Source organism: Rhinopithecus bieti, unplaced genomic scaffold (genome assembly GCF_001698545.2).
Source record: "Rhinopithecus bieti isolate Rb0 unplaced genomic scaffold, ASM169854v2 scaffold_26061, whole genome shotgun sequence".
Taxonomy (NCBI): domain Eukaryota; kingdom Metazoa; phylum Chordata; class Mammalia; order Primates; family Cercopithecidae; genus Rhinopithecus; species Rhinopithecus bieti.
This window is the reverse complement of record NW_016811928.1, coordinates 993028-1014498: the sequence shown is the minus strand read 5'-3', so window position 1 is coordinate 1014498 and position 21471 is coordinate 993028. Positions and strand designations below refer to the sequence as shown.

General features: G+C 37.3%; 1 long non-coding RNA gene across 1 annotated transcript in view; it reads left to right on the top strand.

Moving 5' to 3' along the window:
* The window catches only part of LOC108544315 (uncharacterized), a 58107-nt gene that overhangs the window by 23214 nt on the left and 13422 nt on the right, over window positions 1-21471 (top strand). The window contains exon 2 of the long non-coding RNA XR_001889802.1: window positions 3925-4062. This is a non-coding gene — a long non-coding RNA (uncharacterized LOC108544315). The remainder of the gene's footprint in view (window positions 1-3924; window positions 4063-21471) is intronic.

The window sequence follows — 21471 nt, the reverse complement described above, 5'->3', positions numbered from 1 at the left end:
CCTTCCTTCCTTCCTTCCTTCCTTCCTTCCTTCCTTCTCTCTCTTTCTCTCTTTCTCTCTCTCTTTCTTTCTTTCTTTTTTTTGAGATGGAGTCTCGCTCTGTCACCAGGCTGGAGTGCAATGGCGCAATCTCTGCTCACTGCACCTCCGCCTCCCGGGTTCAAGTGATTCTCCTGCCTCAGCCTCCCTAGTAGCTGGGACTACGGGCAGGAGCCACCACGCCCAGCTAATTTCTGTATTTTTAGTAGAGATGGGGTTTCGCCATGTTGGCCAGAATGGTCTCGATCTCTTGACCTCGTGACCCCCCACCTCGGCCTCCCAAAGTACTGGGATTACAGGCGTGAGCCACTGCGCCCAGCCTGACCTGTATTTTCATGTGCAACTTATCCTATGTCAAGTCATATATTAGTTCATTTGGAACTGAAAACTCTAGAGACAATTTCCCAGGCAACATTTTTATGGGAAAGTAATTAGGGATGAGATATAGGATCCTGGTTGCCTAACACTTATAAAACAGGATATGAGATTTTTTAAAGCACTTTGACTACATTATTAGTTTTTTATTTAAAAAATTGTGGTTAAAAACACAAAATTTACCATCTTTACCATTTTTTGAGTATATAGTTTGGTGGTGTTGAGTATATGCATATTGCCGTGCAAAAGGTTCTCCAGAACCTTTTCATCCTGCAAAACTGAAACTCCAAAAATTAGACAATAACTCCCTATTTCTTCCTCTTTCCCAGCCTCTGCTTAGTTCCATTTAAAGTGAGGGCATGCATATGTTTTGTGATACAACATGATGAGGACAGAGGCCATTTAGGTTGGCAAACCATTTAGATTGCAAACCATAGGGATAGTGTGTACTTACTTGAAATGTATGGACAAGTGGCAGGAATGAGTGCCCATAGTCAGCATTTTTATTAGTTGAACTTTATGAGGCTTATTACTGGCACACTTGAAGTACCTGAAAGACAGATATTACTGACAGTTTTGAGTAGTAAGGTTTATAATTAAAATCAAAACCAGAAATGGGATAAGGCAGAAAATCCTGATACTGAAGGAGGATAAACTTTGAAATACATAATTGAGAAAAGTTGTAAAATTATTTTCCACCGAGAGTTTTTTTTAAGGCAAATATTCACCTTGATATTGTGGTACTACCAGAATGCTAAGGAACATGTTATATGGGTCCTAAGCTAGTTTCTTTCCTAGACCTTCCAAAGCTGTGCTTAAGGAGTCTGGCTTGCCATAGTACAAGGCAAAATCTAAAAGTAGGAGATGTTGAAACGTGGACTGATATTTTAGAAGCTTTATTTGCTTAAATGAAAGTACATTAAAAATGCTCAGGGTCCTGATTGGGAAATATCAAAGTCATGGAAGATATTTATGTGCCAGAGAGAGTATAGTAAGTTTCTGACATCCTGGTACACTTCATTTCTACCCACTTAAAAATACAAGATGATGAGATGTCATCTTATTGGCTACCTACCATTATCATTTTAATAGCTATGCTGTACTAATATGTTGGGTGAAATATGGTATGATAATGATGATGATGTTGACATGGTGGTGGTGATAAGAATGGTGATCACCTGAACTCATAACTGATCCATCCTTCTGTCTGATCTCTTGCCTGGTATGTCCCCAAATTTGTAAACTTAGTGCCCGATGATACTCCCTAAGCTTTCACATGGTTAAATTTATTTATAGACCTTATAACCTAGAGTTGCTCAAGACTTGGTATTACTAGTGTGTTTCAGATAGTTTACATTAAACATGTTTTTAAGTGTCAATCTGGGAACTTAATGATTATTTATAAATTTGTTTCCTTAGTAAAGATGTATTTTGAATCCAAATCAAATAAATACAATTTTAAAGAAATGACCCTTTTTAAGTAGGAAATTATTTCGATTTGTACCTGTAATTCTATATCAGCATATAAGAAAATATTTTAATTTGTCTTTGGAATGAAAGCTGTAGCTTAATTTTAATAATGGAGAACAGTAGGGTAGCTAAAAAATTGACAGTATTGCATATATTAATTTCTTGATATATACTGTTTGAATTAATTAAACACAAAGTCATTTATACTTATTTGAGTTTAGAATATAGGATATGAGTTTTTAAACTTCAGTTGTGCTTTATAATGATGTTTTTCCTTTTCTTTTCCCCCTTTTTTTTTTTAAACATAGTTTCACTCTTGTTGCACAGGCTGGAGTGCAATAACACGATCTTAGCTCACTACAACCTCTGCCTCCTGGGTTCAAGCAATTCTCCTGCCTCAGCCTTGCAAGTAGCTGGGATTACAGACATGTGCCACCATGCCCGGCTAATTTTGGTATTTTTAGTAGAGACAGGGTTTCACCATATTGGTCGGGCTGGTCTTGAACTCCTGACCTCAGGTGATCTGACCGTCTTAGTCTCCCAAAGTGTTAGGATTACAGGCATGAGCCACTGCGCCTGGCCTGATGTTCTTTCTTATTTTGTTTTTAACATGAATTTTTATGACTCTGAACTCACATGTTTTGTCTACTCTGGATTTATTCTGAGTAGTGGGGAGAGTTAACCTAAAATCAAAATTTTTTAATTAAAAAACATTTTAAAATATATTTCAAGTATTTTACAAATTAGTTGACCCAAGCACAGATAATCAGGTATTGCATAATGATAGGTTGCGAAAGATGTGAGAGAGGAATAAATAATTACTGTGATCTATTTAACTAGATCTGGGTTTCTCCTGAGGGTTTTTTATTTTGTTTGTTTTTAAGGTCTTTCCTATCGTGGGGTATATAGAGATAACTCCATTATTAATTGTAACATACTGCCATATGAAGAAAAACCATATGTGACATTTCTCTCCATCTCTCACCTCACTGATTGCCTGGATTGATCAGCTGATTTGGACTCTACGCCTGAGTTCTATTTCCTTTTCACGTTCCCATCTGGTTTTCTCCCATGTGGTTGATGAGGACAGCCTTCCTGGCTGGAGGAAGATTGTTTTTAAGACAAGCACTGCACTCTTCTATGAGGACCAGAGCTAATTCAGTGAGCACACTCTGACCAGAATTGTCATCTACCAGTTGGGAACACCAAACAATGTAGAAAGGTCCCAGGGGACAGTAGAAGTGGCACTAGGTTAGAGCCCTAGGGATGTGGTGAATGGGTTCAATGAAACTATAATAATTTCATCAATAATTACCAACAGTGAAACATTCTCTATGTGCCAGGTGCTTTATGCAGCATCTTGTTTAACTCTCATGAAAGCGTACAAGATAAAATCTTATGATTAATCCCATTTCAAAATGAAAAAACAGAGATTTGGAGATGAGAAATCATGTTCCTCAAGCTTATGCAGATGGTAAAATAAACTTGGAATTCACCCAAAGATTGTCAGACCCCAACACAAATACGTCACTTACTCACAAATATGTCAGTTATTCTGCTAGTACTTGCCTCAGTTGTGGTGGGGATTTGAGACATGGTTGTCATTCTTTGGGTGATCATTTTACCCAGTTTCGCCAATTAGTTAACTGTGAATTATTTAAAATAATTCTCCTTTGTTCTATTTCTTTCTTTCTTTTTTCAACTTTGGTTACTTTCTTCCACTTATCATATTAATCTCACATTAGAAGCAAAGGCCATGATTCCTGCCCATTCTCTGCCCTCACCACAAAACCTGGATTAATTAGGACATAACAGCCAGAAATATGATGGCCAGTCAGTTACACTTTCTATGCTCTTTAGCTCAGCCATCAGGATGAATTTAGAGTAGACATATTCAAGAATATCCATGAGTAATAACTATAAGCTTTGTCATAGATAACTGTATTGGCTGTGTTTAAATGTACAACTCTGTTTTTCTATTATTATGTGATATTTCATGTTGACTTGTCAAACTGAAAAATACCCATATTGATTTTGCAGAAAGCTTCACATGTGAGATAAATGCACTCAAAGATTCCTCACAAGTAGCTCTTTGGAGCTTCGGATGTGAAATGGATCATTCCTCAATCTGTAATAGACCCTTCTGTGAAGCTCTTCAATCAAACCAGAGAATTCAAGGTGAAATTGAGGGGAGGATTGGAAACCCCTACAGGGGGATTTGAGTGAACTAGCTGAGAAAGGAACCTGAGGTATTTGCCACGTGCTGCCTCTTTTTTCAGTTCTTTTCTTTAGCATAGGAGGGCTGTCAATCAATGTGTGACCTTACATGCTGTATGTGCATAATACCTGGGTACAACAAGACAAGCTGTAAGGCGAGTATCAAATACATCTTTGATTTCTTTCCATTTGTCATTTTTCTGACAACTCTTAGGCTATTTTTAAAGTAGATTTGTTATCAGATTTGTTATCAGATATTTCTCTCTACTGAATTATTATATTGTTATAATTGATAGGATTAAATTATATATCTTTTGAAAAAACATTAGTATTCTTTTTAAAAAGTTAGTGATATGTGATAACTACCTTAGAAAGAATTGATATATTTTATAAAGTAATGATCCTGATAGTTACGTCTTATTTAGGGATTATGTTTGTAGATCATGTGATGACTTTTACTAAGTTTGTTTCCAGTAAAGCAGTAAGACAGAGTTACCTCTAGTAAGAAAAAAAAAAAAAGATCTATTCTTCTGAAATTAGTTTTGTGTCACATTTTAATTGATTTGGTGCCACATTTCCAGTTGGACATTTCTAGGTTAATTTTAAGAAACTTTAGAATTTGCAATGGGCTAGTTTGAAGAAGCAGTGAATCCTGACACCAAACCAAGTAATCAAAACTGTGCTTTAGAATTTATGCTGAGATATGGAGTATGTTTGACAATAGTTTTTGATATTCAAGCTGCTATGAAATGATTGCTATCCCATAACGGTGTTATAGTTTTCCTAAGCCATGGAGACCGTGTTGTTTGTAAAGCTCGATTATTGGTATAATCTTAAGAACATATTAATTGCCCGGGAGGTTTGTGTATTTGTTCTACACATGTGATTAAAGATCATGGCAGCTTATACAGCATAATTTCAGAGATGACGAAAATGACTATTGTAATACTTGCTACTCTCAGTTTCCTCTACAGCAATGCCCTTACACCTTTCTTTTGCGGGCGTTTTGTAGCATCCTAAACAGAAGGATATTGCAGGGAGCTGATTCTGCTTTGATCCTTGTGCTTGTTGTCAAAGCGCTTGGGATTGAAGAGACTGTTGGCTACAATTGACTGTGACAATTAGGAGATGATCAGAGCCCTAGAGTGGAGCACTTAAAGGGTAATTTACATGTCAGTTTGTCGAATAAAAAAAAAGATATTCAGCTAAGATTTTTTTCCCCCTCAGAGCCTTGTAAACTGCAATTTGTGCTCTGGTAAGAAAAACCTGGCAGAGGAGTTAGGATAGCCATTACCATTTGAAAAGAAGCAATCATAAGGCCGCTGCTGAGTCCTTTGTCCACTAAAAATGCTGATTTGCAGGCAGTGAGTGAAAAAGTGGAACCGTCACTAAATAAAATTGTGAGCTAGGTGACTACCCTCCACCCCAATCCTTGGTGGCTTTTTAGTGTTGGTTAAAGGTGTGGTTTTTTTTTTTTTTTTTTAATGCATCATAAATCCTACATTTACTATCATTACAACCCTGTTATTGGTTATGAATGTCTTGTCCTATAAATAAACAAGTAAAATGGTCACACTGAGGAGTGGTGGTGGAATATAAGCCAATAGTCAATTGAAAGGCTAAAGCTGACTATCACTTTTATTAGATGTTTCCTTATTCTTTTTCCTTCTGTACACCATCAAAATTTCCATCCTTTGAACTATGCTATTGTTTTCCTCTGTTGTATCAATGTGTTCCTAGGTTTTTTCATTTATATTTATACTCCAATGTTAAAAATGGGAACCATATTTCTAACTTTCAAGTGACCGGTTGGCCTATTTGGGTGTACTTGGCTAAAAATGTAATATAGCATTAGTCCATTTACTATTCACATGTGGTCATCTCTTTGTTCTTATATTAGCTAATCCATGTGTACAAGTAAAAAACATAGCTAGAAAGCTAACAGAAGGTAATTACCAGTAAATATACGGTGGTAGTAGTTACACATCATCTGTTTAATTGTCAAATAGAATGAGAAAAATTAGAATTTATTTCAAAGATCTTTTACATCTTTTTTCCCTGGAAATCATCCGTACTACCACTACTACTAGGATATAGCTACAAGATTTTCACTTGTACAATCGTCTGAAAAAAGTAATGTATCAACACAATCATCTTGTGCAGAGATACCTAAATTTGGTGTATACTTAATTTCCATTAAGTATACAAACATTCCATTTGTTTGGTACTTGGCTATGGTAAAGGGCATTTGCAGAGAGGCAGCATAGGTCTCAAGATGAGTTTGTCTTTATCGATAAGAGTGAAGAGTATTCGTGGCCTTCAAAAGCCAGAGTCTGCTCCAACTCTGAGGAGGTATCTGCCCATCACTCTTCCCCAAGGTCTGTCACCTGGAAACTGCGTCTGGGTGTAAAGGCCGCCCTTTCAGTAAATAATTTACTACCTTATATTTCCAAATAAGAGGGCTTTTATTTCTCTTCATTTGATTCTACTATCTTAATATTTTAATGAACATTTTTTTCCCCAAGGAATGCTTTGTGAAAGAAGTTGTATTCTATTTTGGGGGGTTTCTGAAAAATCATAATAATCAGGTTATGATTAGTTGAGGGAAGACAGCAATTCATAGATTTTGGTGCCTTCTCTGACTGCTTTGTAGTAAGGTCCTTAGCTTCTTTAAAAGGTTTTAAAACTCTAATTTTGAGTGTGTGTTTAGGCCTACCTTGCAAAGAAGAGCACACAAGCAATAATAAAATAAGAATGAGTAAGGTTATTAAGTGCAAAGAAGATAATGAGAGAGGGAGCCAAATAAGGTCTGGGTTTCCTTAGCGTGCGTCTGTAGGACACAGGCAATGGTAAATCTGTATCAAAAATCAAGCACAGCAGGAGATGTTCGTCTCCCAGGTAATGGGTAAATGATGAGCAGATGAGCCATCCTTCTATTGATTTAAGCATTTTGTTCCAGCCAGTCACAATTAACTTTGATTTGTTTTTACTTTCCTCTTATAGGTTTGCATTTAAAACACTCTTGGAGCACTAATTGTATAAAATTCTGGTAACTGCACATTCTCTTTTTAGAGAGGTAATGAGTGAATGAATGAAAAGGCAGGGATTATTTGCTATTCTAAGTGAGGACTGTCAGAGCATTTCTACTTGATTGAAATTGTTTTGGAAGGTGAGCTGGAACAAGAATCTTGCAACTAAAATGATGTGACTCTCCATGTGTTTTTTGGATGTTTCTTTTATCAAAGAATTTTGCAGGACGGTTCTGGGACTTACAAGTTGATTACCATTTTATTTATAAGAGAATAAGTGAATAATATGAAAACATTTTAAGATATGCTTACTTGACTGAAGTAAATGAGAGTCTTTTGAAAGTTCATTTGAAATGATTTGAAATGGGATTTTCCTCTTACCATCACAATATTTTTTCAAGATACAAATGGCCATGTTGTGACAAAATAAATTATTGAAATGCTTTGAAAAGTTTTTAAAAACATGCCTAAGAAAACAATATGTAGACCATTATGGTTAATTCAGATATCAATTTATTAATATTGCTGCTACTGGAAAGTCCTAAAACATATGGGACATCATTCCAAAACACTTAGGGTCTGTTTCAGTGAGCAGTTCTTTCTCTGTTCTTGTTTGAGGTGGCACTAGGGTTGCCAGATTTAGTAAACAAAAATAAAGAATGCCTGGTTAAATCTGAATTTCTAATAACTAATGAATATTTTTTAAGGATAAGCATGTCCCATGCAATGTTTGTATTTCATCTGGCAACCTTAGGTAGTACTTTGGTTGGATAGAAATTACAGCCATGCATTGAATATGTAACTGAATTACTCAGAAATTATTATTTTAAAATGATTTTACCTTTTACTGTCAGACTAGATAGGCCAACCAACTTGCCCCCTTCAAATAGAAACCAAAAGCTTTTTAGCTCCTTAACGCTGAGTTTAATTTCCTGTATCATGTTCCTAGGGTAAGTTGTGACTTGTCATTTTCAGTATACTGTGACGTCAGCCTGACTAACATAGAGACATTAGAGAAGATGGAAGAGTCTAGCTTACATCGATTAGGCTTTGACTAGAGTGTTCGGTGATTATAGGTGTAGAGAATTGAATGATGCAGTGATATATTATGTTAGTGAAGCTACATCTTTTTTTGTGGCAGTATTGTGACTTTATAGGTAACCAAGTTTAAAATCCTTGTGATTCTAACCCTGGTAAGAACTTCTGGGAGGGGAAAGATTCTATGTCCTTGCACTTTTATTTTGTTTCATTTAACTTTGGTTACAATAATCTAGTGGCTAGATTAATAATAATCTAGAAACTAAGCCAAAGCGCCAAAGCTACCAGAAAACCAAATATCTGATTTATCTTTGGGGAAAGCATTCACTTTTGCTAGTACCATTTTTCACTTTCTGATGCTTTCCATGGCTTATCAGAAGGACTCTTTGTAGAAGAGAAGTTTGGAGCCTCATGCCCCCTTCTGATTTCACTATAGCTTTAGAGAACAGTTCCTAGGAAACCTAGGGTGGGCCAGGGCGGTCCCACCTCCAGAACACTGTGAATCGTCCCAATTTCTGCCTCAGAGCCTTCTCCAGAGCTGCAGGAGCCTGCTTCATGATTCCTCAGGCCTAGCATGGAAATATAGGGGGAACTAACACCTGCCAGGGCAATCTGTGTGATAAGTATTCCAGCCACCGATCTTTTGAACAGGCAATTCTGAGAAGCACTAGGCATTCTCAGAGGTCCTATTTTCCATGGAAGGAATCTTAGGTACCCTTTAGGAACATTATTTGGCTTTTCCTCCAACCCCTCCTTATTCCCACTATTCCCTCCCTCTTATTTCTAGGGAAAACTAACATGCATCTTATTCCTTGTTTCAGGCTCTGCTTTTAGTGGAACCCCAGCTAAGATACTCCTGATGCTCTTTTCTCCCCAGCACCACAGTTCTCTCCTTGCTCTGGATCTAGATATTTTGCTTCCTGTGGTTCCATCAAGATTTACTTTTTTCCCCCTTATCAGTGGAAGAGAGTTCTGCCACTGTATCTACTGGTACTGCTAAGTCATATTGGTTACCAAATGTATCATGCACATTTTCCTCACCCAAACTCTCCTCTTTACACTAAAAGCTATTATTGAATGCCCTCTAGATGTAAGAAAATATGCTAAAGGTTCCATGCAGATTGTTTCATTTTATCCTCATGATGTCACCGAAAAAATAAAATGAGTATTTCTACCTTACAGATGAAAAAACTGAGGTTCAGAGTGATTAAGTGATTTTTTCCAACCACAAAGCTAGGAAGTGGCAGAAGCAGCATTGCTTTCTGATGTATCTGACATGAAAGACCATTGTTTTAACCATGACGTCATAAATTCCACCATATAAAGATGTTAGAAATGAGTTTCTTTATCAAATACTAATATGCATGACTAAAGAGATGATTGAGTAGAAGGTTGGGATGAGAGAGCTTGTATCAAATAAAGCAAACTATTTTTTAAAAAAAGATCTTCATATCTGCTTATAATTGAACACAAATTCTGAAGTATTGGTTCCATCATGAGACCTGGAACTCCATAAAGCTATGTCTGTTCTGGTTCACGATGCCTTACACGTGGTAGGACTTGATAAATATACACTGAATGAACTAACTGGAGTATCATAGGATATAGCTTAAAATGACCTCAATGAGCTGAAAGTTTCAGTGATTCACTTTATTAAACAATTGACTGTAACCTCTTTCAAGATGATCTGTGACTTGAAAATTTAAAATCCCAGTAGTGCCTCATGTAATTTAAGACAAAGTGTTTAGAACAATGTTATAATGTGGCTCTCAATTAAATATGTTAACTTCAGCTAATTTAAAACTATTGGGAGCAAAGGGAGGCAGAAAGATTCCATCTGATGTTACAATAGGCACATACTTAGAGAGGTCTGGGAGTGCTGGGTGCAGAGGTCAAATGTAGTAAACATGAACTTCTGTGGAGCCAGGGAGAGGCTACCCAGTAGTCAAAAGAAGATCTGGTCTCCACCTGGAAAACAGTGGCAGAGTTAGTAACCCTTCTTTATGATTTAGCTTGGCAAAGTGAGGACCCATGACAGCTCTTTCTGTCTGATTCTCCCTATTTTGACAAAATTAATGTATTTCATAAATATTAAAATTATGAAGTCCTTATGAACTGACTGCAGCTACATTTTTAGATCAATTCTCTAAATCTAACATATTTATCTAATTGCATCCCTTGAAGTAGAGTCAGAGGTTCACCATGCAAATCTTCCCTGACATTTTATTGATGGAACCACTATTCTCTTCAAACTGCCATGATGTTAGAGGTCTGACTCTATGACATTTTCTGAAACCTTCATGAGGTTGTTAGTTTTGAATAATAAAGAAAGATGAGCATATGCAATTTCTACTTGTGCCTTATGGGTTACTGTTGGGTTTCATAGGCAACTCTACTAACTAGTTATCCCCTTAAGAGTGAAAGCAGAAACTATAGCAGCCCTATGTAATTGTCACTAGAAGAATTGATACCACCAGTGAGAAATAACAAAGTCACACATCTTTTCAGGGTCACCAATAGGAACCAGTAACAAACAAAAGTAGGTTTTGTTTGTTGCATTACAAGATAGTAAACGAGAGCTCTGATGGTCTGCAATTCAACATGCTGGATGGGAAAATACTTTTAGGCAGATTCGATTGAACTAAAAAAATCTTAACCTGTCTATAATGCTAAAATTCTACTCAGAGGATTTTTTTTAGTTGGTTGTGCAAGTGAACCAAATTTGTCTTTGCCTACAGATGAAATTATTTTGATTAGCTGAATCCTAATGAATAATTTAAAATGTAAACAATAGAAAATAATACAATTGTTATATCTTTATTTATATACCAGTTACTATGTATGGATCTTAATTAGGATTAGTATTTATAAATTAGTGCAGCTAAGATGAGAATAAATATAAATTACACAACTGATCCTGCTGGAAAAATTAAGACTCACATACACCTTTACATATCTAATGCTAACAGTGGAAAGAGACTCCATTCAGAATATTTCTCTGATCAAACTTAGAAAAAGTCTAGGGCATTTTCTCTCAAAATGCCTGAAATCATATTTAATAGTCAATGCCTTGGTCTGTGTATAAGCTTAAATTATATAAAATAATAAAATTTATAATCTTAAATTACATAAAATTTATAACCTAAAATTATATAAAATTATAAAATTCAATTATCTTAAGTTGTAAACATGCATACGTGAACTAAGAAATATTCAATATCTTCATTAGGCAGACTTTTGTGGCTTTTAACTTTCACTGAGGGAAGCATTCTCTTCTTTATATTAATGCTAAACACCATTTGAACCAGAACTCTTTTTGTTTTTTGGATCAAAAAGGACAGAGTCTGATGAAGCCACACCCTTTTGTTGCTAGGAGAAACATATTTTCTTCTTAAACATATATCACCTGTAACTGTTGGCAGGCTTGGAACTACTATCAGAAATTAGGGATAGAAGTGTTATAGATCCCCATCAGCTACTATTCTAATACCAGTGAGGCCTTAGGATATAGCCTGACATACATGTGAGACAGCCATCCCTTCTCACCTTTAAACATGAGGCTCAGGAAAATTGCTTCAACTCTGTCAAGTAAGGATGATATTATTTGGGGGTATTGGCTCTTCCATTTAGAAGCATATTGAGGCCAGGTGTGGTGGCACACACCTACCGTAACCCCAGCAGTTTGGGAGGCCGAGGTGGGAGGATGGCTTGAACTCCCGAGGTTGAAGCTTTAGTGAGCCCTGGTTGTGCCACTGCACTCCAACCTGGGTGATTCAAAACAAACAAAAACAACAAAACCAAAAAAAAAAAAAAAAAACAAAGAGCATATGGAGAAAATAATAGTGGACTCTTTCATGACCTTCAAGCTTTATAAATGATTTTTTGTTGCCCTTTTGACTTTTTGACTATTTTGCAAGTCAAGATTGACTTTGATGTAGAGAAGTTATCCCGCTCTTCCTTATTTGAATGATCAGTGGCAGAGTCAGAAGCACAGAGTGAATATTTTGTCTCTGGGTTGTTTTACCTTAGTCCATTTCCCCCTAAGTCCTACACAGGAGTAGGTTCCAGTAATTATTTCACAATTTCTGTTATAATTGTCTCTTTCTTTTCAGTTCCACCAACACCACCCATCCTAATTTATTTTTACAGTATAACTGGATGACTTAAATGGTTTTCTGACTGAACTCTCTGCTTCCACTTCCTTTCACTTGCATGGTTAGATGGATGTTTTTAAACGTAAGTTTTGGTTCATCACACCTCTCCCCAAAACTCTCAAAGACTTGCCTTTCCTGAAAGGTATTACTGAAACTTTCTTACTTAGCTCATCAGCTTTCAAAATCTACCCCAATCTCAGAATGGTAAGAGCATGTATGGTACATTCATTAAAATTATAACATCCATTAAATATAATGATTCTGGCTCAGCCATTTATTCAACAAGTGTTTTTCAGCTTTCTACTGTGCACCTGCCACTGTGCTAGGTGTTGGGAATACCAAGGTTCCTGTCCATAGAACTTTGAGTCTAGAGAAGGAAATAGTAAAGAAATAATCATATTAATGAATGTGCACTTAAAACAAAAGGAGATAGCAGGTCTGAGAGAAAGGCCTATTGTTCCATAAAAGCACATAGCAAAGGATTCACTTTTTTTTTTCCGAGACGGAGTCTGCGCTTTGTTGCCAGGCTGGAGTGCAGTGATGTGATCTCGGCTCACTGCAACCTCTGCCTCCTGGGTTCAAGCAATTCCTCTGCCTCAGCCTCCTGAGTACCTGGGACTACAGGCATGCGCCACCATGCCTGGGTAATTTTCCTTTTTTTGTATTTTGGTAGAGACGGGGTTTCACCATGTTGACCAGGATGGTCTCGATCTGCTGACCTCATGATCCGCCCGCCTCGGCCTCCCAAAGTGCTGGGATTATAGGCGTGAGCCACCGCGTCCGTCCAAGACTTCTTAAAAGAGGTCAGAAAAGATGCTCTGAGAAGGTAATTCTTCAAATGGAATTTGAAGGATGAATTGAAGTCACCTAGGCAAAAGGTGGGGAGATGGATAGATGAAGAATGTTATCAGACAGATGAAACAGCATGGACAAACATCTTGTGCAGGACAGAGCAAACACATTTAGACTACTTAGAAGGAACTTGAGTGGTTGAAGAAGACAAAGAGCAAGAGGAAGAGTCAAGTCAGACGATGCTAGAGAGGCAAGGAGGGGCCAAATTAGCATGCAGGGTCCTGTGTGCCATGCTGTGGATTTTGGTTATTGGCATAGACCAGTGGTTTTCAACTGGGGGTAATTATGTCTCCCAGGGGACATTTAGCACCGTCTGGGGACATTTTTGATTGTCACAACTGGTGAGGGTCCTATTGGCATCTTGTAGGTAGAGGCTAATGGTGCTGCTAAACATCCTACAATGCACAGGTCAGCTCTCCACAACACATAATTATTTGGTCCATGCCAGGCCCAGTGGCTCGTGCCTGTAATCCCAGAACTTTAGGGTGCCGAGGTGAGAGAATCGCTTGAGGCCAGGAGTTCGAGACCAGCCTGCACAACATGGCGAAATCCTGTCTCTACCAAAAATACAAAAATTAGCTCAGCGTGGTGGTGTGCGCCTGTGTTGCCAGCTACTCGAAAGGCCAAGGTGGGAGGATCGCTTTAGCCTGTGAGGCGGAGGTTGCAGTGAGCCAAGATTGCGCCACTGCATTTCAGCCTGGGTAACAGAGCAAGACCCTGTCTCAAAAAAAAAAAAAAAAAAAAAAAAAAAAAAAAAAAAAAAAAAAAAGAGGAAGAAGAAGAAGAAGAACTATCTGGTCTAAAGTGTCATTAGTGCTGAGGTTGGAGAAATTCTGATATAGACAAATAAAATGTCTTAAGAAGGTGAGAGGTAATGACATAACCCGAGTTGCATTTGAATAGCTCATTTTGACTATAATGCACAAAGTCATCTGGAGAGGTGGTCAGAAGTGAGTTAATACGGTTTTCGAACAGAGGAGGTGAGAGATGATGGTGTCTTGGACTGCTTTGATGGCAAAAAAGATGATCTTTTTTTTTTTTTTGCCAGGGAAAGTAATTCACAATGCATTCTTAGGGAGCAAAAGTCAGATCAAAAGATGCTTTGCATAGCAAAGCCTCATCTTTGTGCTAAAATATTTATGTGTGGATATTTGCACAGGTAAAACTCTGAAAAGCTAGATACTAACATGGTATCATGAGACGCAAGATTTTAGTTTATATATCTATTTATCTATCCACTTACTTTTTGCTTATCTTTATAATTTTTTTCTACAATAAACATGCTAATTTTTTCCATAAAATTAAGTAAAATTTCTGACCCCAATCTACGTCTCCAAAAAACTATAGCTCAATTCTACAGATAACTGTGATACTATATACGCTTACCATATTTTCCTCCAAACATTTTAATAATAAATATGACAGATTATAAAATAGAAACCAGGGAAAGGCTTAAAAGGAAATCAAGTTTCAAAAGCATGATATTCAGTTGTATTAACTGGTATTTACCCTTTTACTTTGATAGAGGAGTGTGGTCTTTTTGTATACCTGCTGATCAAATAAAATGATCATTTCTCCAGAGTGACTATTCTTGTTCTTGCAATGGTATAATGCCTAACCCCCAAAGTAAAGGGTCTGCTCATTTTTTTCCATAAGCTAAATTGGTGTTAGTTATTATAGACTTGACACACAATCTGCTTGTTAAATAAATACTGTAATCCTGTACTGCTTCTTTCTAGATATATCTAACTACCTGTTTGATCTTGGCAAATCACTTAATCTCCACAGAGCAGAGTTTCTTCATCTGTTTTGGTTCAGAAAGCATACCATATGATTCTATAATTCTAGTTTTTAAATATTTAGATGGTAAATAATGTCATAGCAATGATGTAGTTGAATAGCCAGTATGTTAATACTGTAAGGTAGAGCAATAGAATTGAGCCAGAAAGTCCCCTTATTTAAGCTGTTCTTTGGTCAACAGCATCTTTACAAGTTACATAATCTCTGCTTGTCAGCAGGGACCTGGTTGTATTATCACATTATTAACTCATTCACTAATAGTCTAATGACCTTAAAGAGGAGGCAAACACCTTACATCCAGGCAACAACTTAGGTGCTGGGAGAATCTAGATGATTAACTTTTTTTTTTATTATTCACTTATTCTCTTAGTGTGAAATTCTCCCAACATGATTATTATCATATTGGATATAGTACTTAGAGAATGTGATTAGTAACATAAAATTAGTCCACTATAACTAATCATTACAAAATATTCAAACAGAATGTTCGAAACAAGCTTCAGAAAGCAATTTCTGCACTCTTGTTATATGAACTTGAATATTACCTTTCAGACCTTCTTTCTCTAACACTTAAGAGAATTGAAACAAATGATCTCTAATATTTTCCAGCTCTATATTCTATGTATTTATAAAACGATGATTAACAACGTACACTATGTAAGAAGACACGTATAATTGACAAAGATATATGTTCATTTTTTTGACTGGTTTCAAAATTTAATAAGTTTAATTTAAGTAGAGTTACTAATATTTTCTGTGAAACTCTAAAAAACTACATTTAAGTTTACTTAAAAACTTTATTTTTGACTATTATAGCGCCAAAAAGTAATAATAGGATTTTATAAAATGTTTTTGGCCACTTATTCATATGTGTCAAAAACTCCACGTAAATAAAATCAAGACTTTTGGTTTCTTTGGAGAGGTGTACACAGCCCTTTTGTTCAGCTACCAGGCATGGCATAACAATGGTGTTAGGGATCATAGAACCGGCGAACCACAGATTTGCATGTTTTCGGTACATCTGCCAGAAAACGGGGAAGCGCGGGTCGAAAAGAACATAGCCTATTTTATGTATATTGTCAAGATTTTGTTATCCAGTCTCAGGCTGTTGATCAATTTGCCCTGGCGATTTTCACTATTCTATTTCTTAATTCTTTAACCTTCAGCACTAATTCTTAAAATAAAAATATTATTCACTAAAGATCAGCTGGTGGAAGTTCATTAGGTCATGAATAACAGATGGTAAGAAGGTAAAACCTCAGGAAAAATTAGTTTGATCAATAGAGAAGAAAATAATATAATTTTAACTGTTACTATGTTATATATTATTTGGAACACTGTAAAAATATTCTATCAAGTATGCAAATACGCTTCAGCATATATGTTAAATACTTGCCACAAATCAAACTATTTAATTTTCACACTGTCTTACATCCATATCTTGTATTTTTTTTTTTTTTGATCTGTGCTCAGCTTTGGAAGTGGACTCACTTTAGGTCAATGATTTCACACCTGAAATGGCAAATTAAATGCCCTACTGATGTGCCAATAAATTAAGATTTGGATGATTCTTGATTGATCATTCTGTTGAGGAAGCAAAGTTTACAAACAATGTTATTAATAATGTACTTTGGCACTTAAATGGCTTTTCATTATTCTTATTAAATACATTCTATAACTATAATATATTGCCTGCATTCCAGCTTATTTTCTTAATATCCATCATTTGATACACTATGACAATATTCTATTCATTAAATGTATCTAACAATAAGACAATAAATGGAATTAATGCTAACATGAAGTGTTTGCATTTTCCAGATTTCCACTAGCTAAGAGTTGTATTTGGCTGCATGGGTGGGCAAATGAATAAAGAAGACATGAAACCTACCATATGGATAGAAGACATTTCAAAAATTGATTTAGAATATCAGATACAAGGGAGAAAATATGCCAATAGAAAATGCATTTTTCAAGATATAAATTCGGCATTTGTTACTTAATAGCATTTGTCATCTTCCAATTTTTCATATGTAGTAAATTAATTTCAAATCATTTCGCTCTTCCAAGTACCTTTGTGTATTGTATTTCTTTTTTCACATCCTTTTGGATAACATTTGAGAAAAAATAAGACTACAACAGTCAATGATTACATTCAGGTGGAAGACAGTTGTAAGACCAAGGAACAGGTGGAGTATGTACGATGGGAATATTCACTTTTTGTGCCACCATTTTGTAGCTCCCCCCCCCCCAAAAAAAAAAAAAAAAAAAAATTAGCAAATGGTGGATATTGTTTCTTTACAAAAAATGGTTCTGTACTGGATCCATCTGTGAAATATAAACATGTCATCAGCACTCATTTTCCATATCCAAAAAACATTCCTCATGTCCATATTTGATTTTCAAGTGCATCTGTGCACGGATGGAAACCCTCCCAGCATGCTGCTACACAATTGCAGAACCCACACATTTCTGTCTTTGAATCAAGCTTTCATGAGAGCCTGGCCTCCCCTGGGTAGAAGCTTGTTTCGAGGTTGCAAAGGTCCTCTGGGTGACCCCAATAAAAAGAACTTCAATGCCCATGGTAAGGTTAAGTTATTCCTTTTAGGGAGGTGATATTGTCCACAAAGTTTTCTACTTTGTTCAAAAAATTATGTGTGTGTGTGTTAGAATTTTTCTTTTTATCCCCATGCTACGCTTAACTAATTATTAGTACTTGTACTGTTAAGTTCCTCAATGACTAGACTCACATTTGAGAAAGAAAGTGAAGATCTCGATATTAGTTAGGTTATTCAGAAAATTTAAGTAGAAAAAGCAGGGAGTTCATCTCAGAAAGTTGAAAGGGAAGCATCTTGAATTCTAGGAGTTTCTAACATTATTGATAATCACATAGCCTGAAAGAATGTAAAACATGACTAAAAAAATTTTTCATCGCTTCATAAACACACATTCAGAAATGAACTCCGTGGTAAAGGAGGAAATTTTATTTTACCTCATTATTTTCCCTCCACAGTGCCAGAGTTACCTTCACTATAGGGCAAGGAGTAAGCTTTGCCTGTCATTTTTAATCAGGTTGTTGTAGGTAATTTTTGTTATGCCCCTCATTACTGAATTGTTTATCAATAGGTGCAGCAAGTGTCACTAGCTTTTCTCATCAAACCAGGTCTGACAAAGCAGCACAGTGCATGGGAAAGAGGCAGCTAGGTGAAACTAATGCCATAGATGTTTGATTCATTAGGAGCTTATTGTTAACGGGGATGTCTGATTGTAAAGGCTCAGTCAAGCAAAAGAGTGCAGAGTAATCAGTCGGATTTATAGTTTGCAGGGCTCAGAAAAAAATCAACATAAACCTTTGGATATAGCAGAAACAGAAAAATCCCCTTTGGGCAGCCCTAACCTGGAACCAGCCAAATAAGGTCATGCTACATGAAGGTTTCCTGTTAGGTGATGGGAGATAGGGACGGATTAGAGCCATATGGCATGGCCTATCATACCTTCTGACTTAAGATAACAAAGCCAAGCTTTGTGCTTAGCTGTTTTGACTGACATCATCAATTTTATTTTATGTTGGTCACCTCCGGTAACAGGAAAAAATGGCCTAGGGTTGATAACACATGCTTTTTTTTTTCTTTTAGTATTAAGATGCCTAGAAGCTAGTTTTGTGCTGTTAAAAATTTCAAAGAATTAGTAGCTTCCTCTTCTATCACCCATCCTCCAGCAACTGTCAGCCCCCCTCCCCCTTGTTTTCAGTTTGTACCTTGCAAATGAGAGGCAGCCTTATTCAGAACCAGATGTAAGGCTCCTAGAGAATGAGCATAAGCTGGTGTACTTTAAGCCTAATGGGAAGTTTTATATGCAAGGGCCTTGAACTGATTAGTATAATTCCCTCTTTAATACAGCTGTCCCTCCAGATTAAGGTAAACCAAATGTTGCAATCAGAGATTAGTGTACCTTGCCAGTTATTAACATCCCTGGGTGCTCAGCAAGCACGTCAGACGCTAATGCTGTGTATTTATTTGCTACTTCCCCACTGTAACTTGAACTTCTGCACCTGTCAAAGCATTCCAGTGAAGAGAGAGGCACTACTGGAAAGCAAAAGTTTTATACCTGTACACCTGTTTTGTTTTGTCACAGCTAAGACTTTCTTTTGGCGTGCCAAGACAGCCAGGTGCTTTAATCTGCTACTTTTCTGGTTTTGTAAAGAAAGACTTTGTGTGCTAAATTGCATTTGTTACTTTCATATGCTTCCTTTTATGCAACTAGAGAGCTGCTCACCTAAACTTTGTGTGTGTGTGTGTGTGTGTGTGTGTGTGTGTGTGTGTGTGTGTACGTGTGTGTGTTTTCTTTTCTAAAAGAGGTATCTGTAGAGGGTGAGGTTTGTTTGCCAGAAAACTCCTCACCTCTGTCTCTTGTGTTCCTCAGCCTCGGCTGAGTCTTAATCACAAGGTGGGTCTCACAGCTGTAATATATTTGGCAGGATATCCTGCCTTCTTGCAACCCAGATGCCAAGAAAGACAAAGTCCTGGCTATCTCAGAAAGATCTGGCTGTGTTTCTTTCCCTCTGCAGCCCCAACAGAGGCTTGGACTATAGGCCCGAATCTATGCAACAAGCACATTGCAGAAGTTTGGAATGGTAGTTTGGGTTGTCTTTAGACATGTCACGTTGGTCCAGGCTCTGCACTCCCTGAGCCCTTCTCATCGGTGTGGCACATGTGCCAACCACTAAGGAAAATAATGGGAAGTTTGAGGACTAATCCTCACAGTTGTAGAATAAAGTGCCTTTGTGAGTTTTATCAACATCTTTTGTTACTCAGAGATTGAGAATCAAAAGGTGCTTTCTGTGAAAAATGCCTAGTTTGTTAAGTAACCACCAGGGTCACTTCAGGGGCTGATTTGATTTTGCTTTTTAGATATGTGTGTTTAAAGCAGGTAGCTATGCTCTTACAGGAGTTACACCTGATGCCAGCAGCAGTGGGGCAACACCAGACCCCCGCTCCCCCATTTTGTCACGAACAGCAAAGAGCCACAGTTTTCTAGCTGACCTGTGACTCTGGAAGCAGCCACTGGTTCAGGGTGTTATCAATGCTGGGGGAACATTTCTTTTGTTTGCTCTTCTTACCCCAACTCCATCTTGGTATTTGCACATTGATTGCCTGGTGCAGAGTTTCTACATATTATAGCTTAATTGCAGATTTTTAAAAAAGACAAAAATATGTTCATATCTTAGGAATTATGTCTTGCAGCCTACTAAATATGCTAATGCAGCACTAAGCAGGGATAAAGTTCTTGCCATACCCCCCAACAGTTGCGTGGAACCTGCTGCCAAGTGATTGTTAATTGTGAAGCACAAGCAGGCTTTGCAATCCATCTTAATTGTCATACTTACTTCAGGTTTCGTGATAAGGCTCGATGTTCTGTTTAAAGTGACAATGTTGACAAGGGGAAAGGGTGTGGGCCTGAGCCTGTGGTTCTGAAGGGGTTGCATGCTCTGACCTGCCGAAGGTTGATATGGACGGTCTGCGAGGGGATTTTAGTTGTCATGAGGTCCCCAGGCGGTTGAATGGAGAGACTGTCTGTCCTGCTTTTTCCTGTTAGGATCCTGACACGTGGAGCATTGATGAACTCAGCACAACGTTGAATGGGAGCTTTTTGGCAGCTGAGACACTGGGGCTAAGCTGCAGGTCAGAGATAACACCAGTGCGGATCTCCTCCTGCACAGAGCTCCTAGCGTGCTTTCTTCCCTCCTGAGTGCAGGAAATGGCTCATGTTAAATACGTTCACTTTTCAGTTTTCCTTTCTTCTAAAATGGAGCTTGACAGATTGGACTTTTCAGCTCCCTCTTTTTTCACCACCTCTGCTTTCTACCTCAGAAATACTCTTCAGGAAGCAGGAGTTAATCTTGGTGAGGAAACGATAAGGTGATGCTTGATTTTCACGGCAAAGCAGAAGGATATGACTGCCTTCTTGCTGTTCATAAACTTAGAGCTCGCCACCTTTGAGGCTTTCCTTAGCTTTTCCCTTCACATCCCTTCAAAATAGACCAGAAGAGTAAGAGAGTCGAGAGTCTACTGCCCAGATGAAGGTAGCAGAACACCATGCAGCATTATGCAACCTAGAGAAAAGGAATCACTGACTTGGGAGGTAATGCTGACTTTTAAACAGTGTTTTCTCCAATACTTATGTGGCCCTCTACCCAAAGGGTGCATCGCTGCCCACACCAAAATGCTTCTGCTTTGTTTTACGTGCAGCTGAGTTTAGCAGGTTTCTGAGATGTGGAGAACAAAGAGAAACTGCCAGCAAAGAGCTACTCTAATAATCTTTTGCCAACATCCTGTATTCACAAAAGCAATGCAGAAAGAATTCTTTCTAGTTTTAGTGTCTGCCCTAACATGGGCTGTCAAAGCTCCATTTAAAAGAAAGGTATTTGAAATGGATTCTTGTGTGGTATTGATTAGTGACTGTGAAACTAATACATTGAAACCACTCCCAAGCAAGTC